Source organism: Gorilla gorilla, chromosome 20, assembly GCF_029281585.2.
Source record: "Gorilla gorilla gorilla isolate KB3781 chromosome 20, NHGRI_mGorGor1-v2.1_pri, whole genome shotgun sequence".
NCBI classification, from domain to species: Eukaryota; Metazoa; Chordata; class Mammalia; order Primates; family Hominidae; genus Gorilla; species Gorilla gorilla.
This window is the reverse complement of record NC_073244.2, coordinates 66,386,380-66,396,400: the sequence shown is the minus strand read 5'-3', so window position 1 is coordinate 66,396,400 and position 10,021 is coordinate 66,386,380. Positions and strand designations below refer to the sequence as shown.

General features: G+C 48.0%; 1 long non-coding RNA gene across 1 annotated transcript; it reads left to right on the top strand.

Annotated features, from left to right (window-relative positions):
- The first annotated feature begins 62 nt into the window (after positions 1-62).
- Positions 63-5,239, top strand: LOC134757704 (uncharacterized). Its single transcript, XR_010132061.1, has 3 exons — positions 63-987; positions 1,896-3,573; positions 3,974-5,239. It is a non-coding gene; the product is annotated as an uncharacterized lncRNA (long non-coding RNA).
- Positions 5,240-10,021: the final 4,782 nt, after the last annotated feature.

Here is a 10,021-nt window from a genome sequence, read left to right as displayed (position 1 = left end):
GCCCTGCACAGCCAATGAACGCCACGAGCTAAGCTTGAGCCCGCCCTCCTGCCCACGCACTTACGCATGAGCATTTTAAGGCAGGCCGGAAGTCTGGGTGGGGACGGTGGCCCCGAGGGGACAAGCGTGGCCGCATTAGCTCTTTCTGCCTCCCACGCAGCCTTATTTTTTTATTGTTGTTTTCTTGTTGCTGTTGTTGTTGTTCTCGGAGACGGAGTCTTGCTCTTGCTCTGTCGTCGCCCACGATAGAGTACAGTGGCGTGATCTCTGCTCACTGCAACCTCCGCCTCCTGGGTTCAAACAATTCTGCCTCAGCCTCCGGAGTAGCTGGGATTACAGGCGCGCGCCACTATGCCCGGCTAATTTTTGTGTTTTTAGTGAAGACGGGGTTTCACCATGTTGGCCAGGCTGGTCTCGAACTCCTGACCTCGTGATCCCTCCGTCTCGGCTTCCCAAAGTGCTGGGATTACGGGCGTGAGCCACCGTGCCCGGCCGCAGCCTTGTTTTGACTGAGTCAGTGGGAGCCATTACTGTTCCTAAATGTAAACTGGCGTGACAGGAGTTCCGGGATTGTCCACAGCACGGTGATGTGGAAGCCCTGGGGAGAGAATGATAAAGTTAAAGAAAGGGGGTGAGGAACAGCTCCACCCGGAAGAGCGGGCTTCCCTAGCAAATGAATCTGCAAGGGCGCAGTGGAGGGGGCACGGCGAGTTCAGATGGACCGAGGCTGGAAGCTGACGCGGTTGGAGGGGGATGGGTGTAGCAGTTGGCAGTGGCGCTGGGGTGGAAGTGTGTGGGGTCACAGATGTGTAAGGGTGGGCGCGGAGCAGACCCCCGAAGGTCCCTGAGGTCAGGCTGAGGCATTGGACCAAATCCGTACATAGGCATTTCTCTGAACTGCGCGCCACCTTTTGAGTGCCATCTGTTTCCGTCCAGGACTCTGATACAACTATCCAGTCCGCTGCAGGGACCGGTCACTGTGTCACAGTAAGTGGTGGGATTTAAGAGGCAGTTTTCCTCCTCATGTTCTACCATTATGAACTTTTAGCTTGAAAAATACATACCATTTTCATAACTACGTATTATTTTGTTAGTGCTAGCATAGTAGATCTTTTTCCGTTATTTTACTGTGTGGGGTGGGGGTTTGTTTTGTTTTGTTTTGTTTTTTGTTTTCTTTTTGGTACTAAACTTTTTGTTCTGGAATAATTTTGGATTTATTCAAAACGTTGCAAAGACCGGGCGCGCTGGCTCACGCCTGTAATCCCAACACTTTGGGAGGCCGAGATGGGTGGATCACCTGGGGTCAGGAGTTCAAGATCAGCCTGGCCAACATGGTGAAGTCCCGTCTCTACTAAAAATACAGAAATTAGCAGGGCGTGGTGGCGCGTGCACCTGTAATCCCGGCTACTCGGGAGGCTGAGGCAGGAAAATCGCTTGAACCCAGGAGGCCAAGGTTGCAGTGAGCCGAGGTTACACCATTGCACTCCAGCCTGGGCAACAAGAGTGAAACTCTTGTCTCAAAAAAAAAAAAAAAAGAAAAGTTGCAAAGATCATACGCGGTCCAGCATGTTTTATGCCCAGTTTCTTCTGATGCAGTCATCACAAGCACCAACAAAAGTGGTTTGTTGTAGATACTGACATGATGCATTACTGTAACTAAAACCCAGACTTTACTGGGATTTCACCACCTTTTCCTCCAATGTTTTCTTTACATGCCAGAGTACAAGCCAGGACCCACGTTCCATTTAGCTTCCTTTTACCTGTTGTATTTAGGGCGGGTTTCTTGTAGATAGCATGTAGTTGGATCTTGCTTTTTTTTGCCCAAGCGAACAGTCTCTGCCTTTTAAAAGAGGTGTTTATAACTGTACTTTTATTTTTTATGTCTTATTCTTTAGCATTCTGTACACAGATACAGCGACAAAATGAAATGACTGGAACTTAAATGTGAAAACTCTTTACAAGTAAGCCCACAATTAGATACATTTATCTTACATGTCAGGAAAAAAAAAATTATGAAAACAGGACAAATTATATCACAAAAGAACCCCAAAGTAGAAAAAATACCTAAGAAATGTGTCTAACCATGAAAAGTACTGTTCTCTTGGTGTCTTCACATCGTGTCTTCTGTGTACTTAAGTACAAAACATTGTTGCCTCTGATTAATGCACCCTGTACTTATTTTTCTGTTGTCCAGTTACGTATTTGGTTGGTTCCAGGGCTATGTTCATGTAGCCATCCAGGCAAACCAGCACCCCTCCCTTAACCCACTTCAGAATTTTACCCCAACTGTCTGATGATTTGCTCTAAGAAGTCACTAGGGGGTTGCTTTTCTTAAAAAATCTATTATTATTTTTTGAGACGGCTCTGTCGCCCAGGCTGGAGTGCAGTAGCACGATCTCAGCTCACTGCAACCTTTGCCTCCCAGGTTCAAGCAATTCTCTCTACAGGCGTGCACCACCACGCCCAGCTAATTTTTGTGTTTTTAGTGAAGACAGGGTTTCACAGTATCTGGAATTCCGGACCTCGGGTGACCCGCCCGCCTCTGCCTCCCAAAGTGCTGGGATTACAGGCATGAGCCACTGTGCCTGGCCGGTAGGGGGTTGCTTCTGAAAACTTATTTTAATAATCTTGGGTGGCCCAGGCGCGGTGGCTCATGCGTGTGATCCTAGCACTTTGGGAGGCCGAGGCATGTGGATCATCTGAGGTCAGGAGTTCAAGACCAGCCTGGCCAACATGGCGAAACCCCGTCTCTACTAAAAATACAAAAAAATTAGCCGGGCGTGGTGGCGCATGCCTGTAATCCCAGCTACTCAGGAGGCTGAGGCAGGAGAATCGCTAGAACCCTGGGGGCGGAGGTTGCAGTGAGCCCAGATCATGCCACTGCACTCCAGCCTGGGAGACAGAGCAAAACTCTGTTTCAAAAAATAATAATCTTGGGTGGCAGGAAACCTAAGTCATAATCCCGGCTCTTTTACTTAACCAGCCGTATGACTTGGAAAACTCGTTTCCCTTCTCTCGGCTCCAGATTCCTCATCTTGCAGCTAGGATCCAGAGCTCTCACTCCAGGAGCCCAGTCACAGCAAAAACCAAAACTGTACTTTTTTTTTTGGAGACAGGGTCTCTCATTCTGTCACCCAGGCTGGAGTGCAACGACGTGATCTCTGTCTCAGCCCACAGCAGCTTCAACCTCCCAGGCTCAAGTGATCTTCCTGCCTCAGCTACGCAGTGTATGGTATTTTGTTACAACAACCAGAATGTAGTAAGACATTTATTGAAGGATATCTTAGTTCCTTCCAAGTTTTTGGCAGTGATAAAGAAAGCTGCCATAAACGTGCACGTGCAGATTTCTTTGTGGGCAGAAGTTTTCAACCCATCTGTGTAAATCCTGGGGAGCACTGTTGCTGGGAGCACATATTCTAAGAGTATGTTTAGGATTATGAGAGACCGCCACACTGTCCTCCAAAGTAGCTGTACCATTCTGCATTGCCAGCACCAATGAAGGAGAGTTTCTGTTGCTCCACATTTCTGCCAGCATTTGGTGGTGCCAGCATTTTGGATTTGGCATTCTAATAGGTATGTAGTGGTGTCTGGTTTTTGGTTTTTTTTTTTTTGAGACAGAGTCTCACTCTGTCTTCCAGGCTGGAGCGCAGTGGCATGGTCTCGGCTCACTGCAACCTCCGCCTCCTGGGTTCAAGCGATTCTCGTGCCTCAGCCTCCCGAGTATCTGGGACTACAGGCGTGCGCCACCATGCCCAGCTAATTTTTGTATTTTTAGTAGAAACGGGGTTTCACCATGTTGGCCAGGATAGTCTCGATCTCTTGACCTCGTGATCCACCTGCCTTGGCCTTCCAAAGTGCTGGGATTACAGGTGTGAGCCACCGCGTCCGGCCAGTGGTGTCTTGTTTTAACGGACAGTTCCCTAATGACATACGGTGAACATCTTTTCCTGTGTTTTTTTGCCATCTGTATTAGGGTTCTCCAGAGAGCCAGAACTAAGAGGATATATGTATATATTGAAAGGGAGTATATTAGGGAGAACTGGCTCACAGGATCATCAGGCAAAGTCCCACTATAGGCCATCTGCAAGCTGAGGAAGGAAGAAGCTAGTCATGTCTCAAAGTCCAAAAGCCTCAAAAGTAGGGAAGCCAACGGCGCAGGCTTCAGTCTGTGGCGGAAGGCCCAAGAGTCCCCGACAAACCACTGGTGGAAGTTCAAGAGTCCAAAGGCCAAAGAACCTGGAGTCTAATCTCCAAAGACAGGAAGTATCCAGCACAGGAGAAAGATGAAGGCCAGAAGACTCAGCAAGCCAGCCCCTCCCACCTTCTGCCTGTTCTAGCCGCACTGGCGCTGACTGGCTGGTGCCCGCCCACACTGAGAGTGGGTCTTCCTCTCCCAGTCCACTGACTCAAGTGTCAGTCTCCCCTGGCAACACCCTCACAGACACACCCAGAAACAATCCTCTTTTTTTTTTTTTTTTTGAGACCAAGTCTCCCTCTGTCACCCAGGCTGGAGGGCAGTGGCACCATCTCGGCTCACTCCAACCTCCGCCTCCCGGGTTCAAGCAATTCTTCTGCCTCAGCCTCCCGAGTAGCTGGGATTACAGGCACGTGCCATCACGCTGGCTAATTTTTGTATTTTTAGTACAGACAGGGTTTCACCATATTGGCCAGGCTGGTCTCAAATTCCTGCCCGTCTTGGCCTCCCAAAGTGCTGGGATTACAGGTGTAAGCCACCATGCCTGGCCCCTTTTCCTGTTTTTTAATCAGATTGTTTTCCCGTTAACTGAGTTTTAAGAGCCCTTTGTAAATCTTGGATAGCAGTCCTTCATGAGATAGGTCTCTTGCAAATAGTTTCTCCCAGGCCGCAGCTTTTCTCATTATATTAAAAATGTTTTTCAAAGAGCAGAGGGTTTTGTTTTGTTTTGTTTTTTTGAGATGGTGTCTCGCTCTGTTGCCCCCAGTCTGGAGTACAGTGGCGTGATCTCGGCTCACTGCAAGCTCCACCTCCTGGATTCACGCCATTCTCCTGCCTCAGCCTCCTGAGTAGCTGGGACTACAGGTGCCCGCCACCACGCCCGGCTAATTTTTTGTATTTTTAGTGGAGACGGGGCTTCACCGTGTTAGCCAGGATGGTCTCGATCTCCTGACCTCGTGATCCAACCGCCTTGGCCTCCCAAAGTGCTGGGATTACAGGTGTGAGCCACTGTGCCTGGCCTTGTCTTCACTTTTTTTTTTTTTTTTTTTTGAGAGGGAGTCTTGCTCAGTCGCCCAGTCTGGAGTGCAGTGGCGCGATCTCAGCTCACTGCAAGCTCCGCCTCCCGGGTTCATGCCATTCTCCTGCCTCAGCCTCCTGAGTAGCTGGGACTACAGGCGCCCGCCACCACGCCCGGCTAATTTTTTGTATTTTTAGTAGAGACAGGGTTTCACTGTGTTAGCCAGGATGGTCTCGATCTCCTGACCTCGTGATCCGCCCGCCTCTGACTCCCAAAGTGCTGGGATTACAGGTGTGAGCCACCGCGCCCGGCCCACTTTTGAAAAACAGTTTCAGTGAGTATCGAATTCTAGGTTGACTACTTTTTTCTTTTGCTACTTTAAGAATTTTCTTACACTGCTTTCTCACATTGTTTCCAGTCAGAAATCTGGTGTCATCCTAATTTTTGTTCCTCTGTTTATAAAATCTTTTTGTTTTTCATCTGGCTGTTCTCAAGATTTTCTCTTTGTTACTGGTCTTAAGAAATTTGATTATGATGTATCTTGGTTTATCTTTGTGTTTCTTCTGCTTGGGGTGTGTTGAGTTTCTTGTATCTTTGGTTTTATAGTTTGTATCAAATTTGGGAAATTTGGGGTTATTATTTCTTTAAACACTTTCTCTGTTCCTTTCTTTCTCTCTCCTTATGGGCCTCCAGGTACACATATATTAGAATGTCCCACAGCTCACCAGTGTTCTTTCCATTAAAAAAAGAAATATTCATTCCCTCTGGGGCAGGGCATGGTGGCTCATGCCTGTAATCCCAGCACTTTGGGAGGCCAAGGCAGTAGGATCACTTGAGCCCAGGAGTTTGAGACCACCCTGGGCAACATGGTGAGACCTCATCTCTACAGAAAATTTTTAAAAATTAGCCAAGCATGGTGGTGTGCACCTGTAGTCCCAGCTACTCGAGAGGCTAAAGTGGGAGGATTGCTTGAGCCAGAGAGGTTGAGGCTGCAGTGACTCATGATCACGCCAGTGCACTCCAGCCTAGGTGACAGAGTGAGACCCTGTCTAAAAAATAAAATAAATAAATCATTTTTTTAAATGTTTCATTTGGACAGTTTCTAATGTTGTCTTCCAGAATTTTTTTTTTTTTTCTGCAATGTCTAATCCGCTGTTCTAGGGCTGGGTGCAGTGGCTCGCACCTGTAATCCCAGCACTTTGGGAGGCTGAGGCTGGCAGATCATTTGAGGTCAGGAGTTTGAGACCAGCCTGGCCAACATGGTGAAAGCCCGTCTCTACTAAAAATACAAAAATTAGCTGGATGTGGTGGCAGGTGCCTGTAGTCCCAGCTACTTGGGAGGCTGAGGCATGAGAATTGCTTGAACCTGGGAGGTGGAAGTTGCAGTGAGCTGAGATCACACCACTGCACTACAGCCTGGGCAACAGAGCAAGACTCTCCCCAAAAAAACAAAAACAAAAATCTGCTGTTCTAGCCAGTACATTATTTATTTCAGACATTGTAATTTCTATCTGTCGATATCCAATTTGGGTTTTTTTTATATCTTCCGTATCTGTAAAGAACTTTTTGAACGTGTGGAGTACAGTATAATAGTTGTTCTAATGTTCTTACCTACTAATTCTAACTCCTGGGTCCATTTCAGTTGAATGATTTTTATCCTCACGATGTGCCCTATTTTCCTGCTTTTTGCATATTTGGTGACTTTGTTATTGGATACTAGACAATGTCAGTATTACCTTGTCGAGCACTCGTTACTTTTGTACGCCTGTAAATATTCTTGAGCTTTGTTTGAGAATGCAGTCACCTTACTTGGAAGCAGCTTGATCCTTTCAGGTTTTGCTTTTAAGATTCCTCAGGCAGGACCAGAACTGTGTTTAACAGGTTAGGGCTGCTTATTCCCCTCTCCGTGTTCTACCCAGTGTTCCTTCAGTTATGAGGTTCTTCTGGCAGGAACAGCGCCTTGTCAAGCCCTGTGTGAGTCCCCAGAACTCGGGCGCTATTTCCTTCAGTCCCTCCAGGTGGTTCTTTCCCTGGCATTCTAGTCTGCAGTAACAGAGAACCATGGACCGGTGGCTCAAAAACAACAAACACTTATTTCTCACAGTTCTGGAGGCGGGAAGTCCAAGATAATTTATTTTTATTTTTATTTATTTATTTTTTGAGATGGAGTCTCGCTCTGCTGCCCAGGCTGGAGTGCAATGGCGCGATCTTGGCTCACTACAACCTTCGCCTCCCAGGTTCAAGAGATTCCCCTGCCTCAGGCTCCCGAGTAGCTGGGACTACAGGCACCCACATCTACACCCGGGGAATTTGTGTATATTTAGTAGAGACAGGGTTTCACCATGTTGGCAAAGCTGGTCTCGAACACCTGAGTTCAGGTGATCTACCCACCTCAGTCTCCCAAAGTGCTGGGATTGCTGGGATTACAGGCGTGAGCCACCACGCCCGTGGAAATTTTTTGTATTTTTAGTAGAGACGGGGTTTCACCATGTTGGTCAGGCTGGTCTTGAACGCCTAACCTCGGGTGATCTGCCCACCTCGGCCTCCCAAAGTGCTGGGATTACAGGCGTGAGCCATTGCGCCCGGCCCTTAACCGCATTCTCAAAACAAAGCTCAAGAACAAAGCTCAGACTTACTGCTTTGTCTCCTCTGCTCACAGAGTCCTCCCAGCTCTGCCTCAGTCTTCCCTCCCTGTCCCGTGGTCTAGAAACTTGTAACAGGACCCAGCGGCAATTTTAGGGCTTGCCTTGATGTTTCCCGCCCCTCAGGGATCACTTTCTTGGTAGAGTCTTGACCACTGTTGTTTTCTTGTATTTACTCTATTTTTGGGGGGTCAAGTCCAGTCTCTGTGACTCCATCCTGGTCGCAGTGGAAGCCCCCATAGGTAACATTCCAAAAATAACACTGGATTTTCCTTTTGTAAAGGTTGGGTAAAATGCCTTTTTTTTTTTTTTTTTTTTTAAGACAGAGTCTCACTCTGTTGCCCACGCTGGAGTGCAGTGGTGCGATCCCGGCTTACTGCAACCTCCACATCCCAGGTTCAGGTGATTCTCCTGCCTCAGCCTCCTGAGTAGCTGGGATTGCAGGCGCCCGCCACCATGCCCAGCTAATTTTTGTGTTTTTAGTAGAGACGGGGTTTCACCGTGTTGGCCAGGCTGGTCTCAAACTCCTGACCTCAGGTGATCGCCTGCCTCAGCCTCCCACAGTGCTGGGATTACAGGCGTGAGCCATGGCGCCTGGCCAACTTCTTGATGAGAGATCACCCCCAGGCTCATTGGCATGGGAGATCAAGCAGCTGAGTCTCAAGGTACTTTGCAGCCGCGCAACAGTCAGCGGATGCCTGTGCTTGGGAAATGGGCTCAGGGGCACTAGAGGGCAGTGTTTGAGAGGAAAGAAGTCAGCATAGCAGCAGGGTCGGGCCTGGGGCAGACAGCCCACATGGTCAGGAAAAAGTGAACGCATGTGGCCCCCAGAACCCCTCCCTGAAATTGCAGTTGATTTTTATTCCCACCGTCAGGCCCACATATCTAAAGCTTCCTCTGAACGCTCCTTGCAGTGCACAAAATAGAAATGATTGACAGGCACAGAGCAGCGGCAGGCCCCACGCTGTACACCAGCATCTGGCACTGTGGGTCACCAAGCACCAACTCGATCCCCTCGGAGCCAGGTGTGTGTTGAGAGTCAGGATTTTTCAGCTGCAAAGGCAATATGATCTCTACTCCATAGGGCACACGACACCCTCAGTGCTCAGCACAGCAGTGTGCAGCAGCCTGGTTAACTTTTCTGCAGGGAAGTATGTGAACATTCACACCAAGCGGGTCAGTCATGTCTGTAAGTCATCTCCCACCAACACAGGTCAGGTTTTCCTGCCCAATGAGCTTGGGGATGGCTTGACTTTGGAGCTCTTTGGATCTGTGGATTTTGGAATTTTGGATCTGTGATACCCATTTGATCAAAGAGGCAACCAAAGTCTAATGGGTCAAGTGACTTTCCCATATCCGTGAAGGTCGTGAGAAGCAGGACCAGGATGGTGGCCTGGGGTGTCTTGAATGATAAGCTGGGCCCTTCACTGTGCAGGCCCCTCTCCTTCAGTCCTCTCTGCCGCTGCTGTCTGCCACACCCTGCTCTGATAGCTCCTCTCTGCCAGGCTTTTCCCTCACATCCTCAGCTCAGCCAAGAGCTGGTTTCTTCCAGAGAGCCCTGCTGTGCAGTGAGTTATTGGACTTCTCTTTTTTTGGATGTTTGTTTTCAGGGTTTAGCTGATCAAAGTGGTATCGTTGTAACAGGCAGCTCTAAATATAAGTCTTCAGAAGCCTGTGTGTCTTTTTCTGTAAATCAGTTCCCAAAAGCAGGATTGTTGGGGCATGGGGTGTATGCAGTTTTGATCTGATCACATACAAGCGCATTTTTTTTTTTTTCCAAGGGATGGTGGCAGTTCACAGCCTCAGGAGAAGTGTTTTGAGTGCCTGTTCCTCCAGGTCCTCGCCCGCCCAGGACGTCACCACTCTTGTTAATTTCATTGTATCTAGGTAGTGAAAAAGTGTAGATTCTCATTCTTTCAAATTGCATTTCCCAATTATTAGAGTTTGAATCTTTTTGTCTGTTTACTGATGTTGGAATTTTTACTTTATTGAATATTCAACTCAGTTGATTACTTTTAAATGGGTTGTCTTTTTCTTAGTTTATGAAAGCTTTTGTAGATTATATCTTTTAAGAATAACATATTTCTGCATCATAACTGTTAACACACACACACACACACACACACACACACATGCACGCACACACTCACTGTTCCCCAGTCTATC